This window comes from Diadema setosum, chromosome 17, assembly GCF_964275005.1.
Source record: "Diadema setosum chromosome 17, eeDiaSeto1, whole genome shotgun sequence".
NCBI classification, from domain to species: Eukaryota; Metazoa; Echinodermata; class Echinoidea; order Diadematoida; family Diadematidae; genus Diadema; species Diadema setosum.
The window spans coordinates 10326050-10327550 of record NC_092701.1 but is presented as its reverse complement, the minus strand read 5'-3'; positions in this window follow the sequence as shown (position 1 = coordinate 10327550).

Below are 1501 nucleotides of genomic sequence, written 5' to 3'. Positions count from 1 at the left end.
CAAACTTAACAGATCGACCACTATCATGTTTTACATATTTGCAATATTCTATGTATGTCATGTATTTCATTTAATATTTTTATATTTGATGTAATTTTTCATAGAGAAACATGAAAATAAATTGAAATTGAAATTGAAATTGAAGTTTGTGCACAAAGTTGCATTGAACATGGACCTACTGTACAAGGACATTCATCGTATCGTTAATCAATTCATGCACCTGTATATCTCATAAGCGCCATGAAGATATTTTAACATGCCTCACTGCTTTGATCCCATGATCGTCACCGCCAGCAAGCCGGGAAAAGAACAAGACGGAGATTTGGGAAATCTAAAACTATATGCGCAGAAGGAAATAACTCACAAACATCAAATAAAATGAATGTGAAGCTGTGGTGTATGTTAGGAAATTATGCCTCAAACAATTTCGCTTGGGAAAGGCAGGCAGTTTTTAAAAGAAAGCGAACATTTTGGCAGCATGATTGTCATTTGTAATCTTAATTTCACTTTCCGCTGCTTATCCCAGACCAAAAAGGGAAGGTAATGGTAGAGCTAGAACAGGTATATCTTGCCATTAGAGAAGGTCTTATCCGTGTGCGAAAATGTGGGAATCAGCAATTCCCCATCTTTTGACACAAAATTTGTCAGGTTTTTGCTGCGCTCCTCATCATCTGTATTTATTCAAAGACATTTCCGTCTGAAATGAAGACTGAAATGAGGGAAACGATTCTTTTGTTAGTGACGATACATGAGTACACAATCGTTATTGTCCAGACACCTGAATGTACTCTTTAAAATGCACAGGTGGCGGTGGCGATGATAGGATCAACGGAAGACCTGCGTTCATAGTCCATGTGTAGTACGTTCATGTTTTGAAAAACGAGTCAAATGCATAGCCAACCGAGAAAAAAAAAGAGAAGTCATTTTCCGAAATGTGCACATAAATAATTCCGAACTGGCTTTCACTACATCATGATATTCCAATGTATGCACTCTCCATCCCTCTGTAACAACGTTCCCTCACCTGTCACATGTAATGTATAAACCACATCAATTCACACTAATTGCTTGAACACTTTTCACAATTTATCTTCTTCTTCTTCTGAAATTGCTGTGCATTAGGCCCCCTGTCATTTTCGTTTTCTGATGGGTGACATGAATATCCTCCAAGCTCTTCTTTTTTCACTTACAATGTCTGCATTTGCATTAGGATGTATCACACCACATTATACTGAGAGAAAAAAAAAGGAGGGAGGATCATATGCTGCATGTACATTCTCGTCATAATTTTGACAGTATGCTTGTAACCGATTAATGGATGATTTTAGTGCTAAGAAAAAGAATGTCCTTTCTTCCTTGTACAATGTACTGGATGACTTCTGTCTCGGGTTTTCAACTCTTGAATGCCTACATATGCCAGGAATTGCCAAATAACGACGCTGTGTTCGTATATTACCTTCATTCTTAAAAGTCTAAGTTGGTTAGTAATTTTCATTCCATT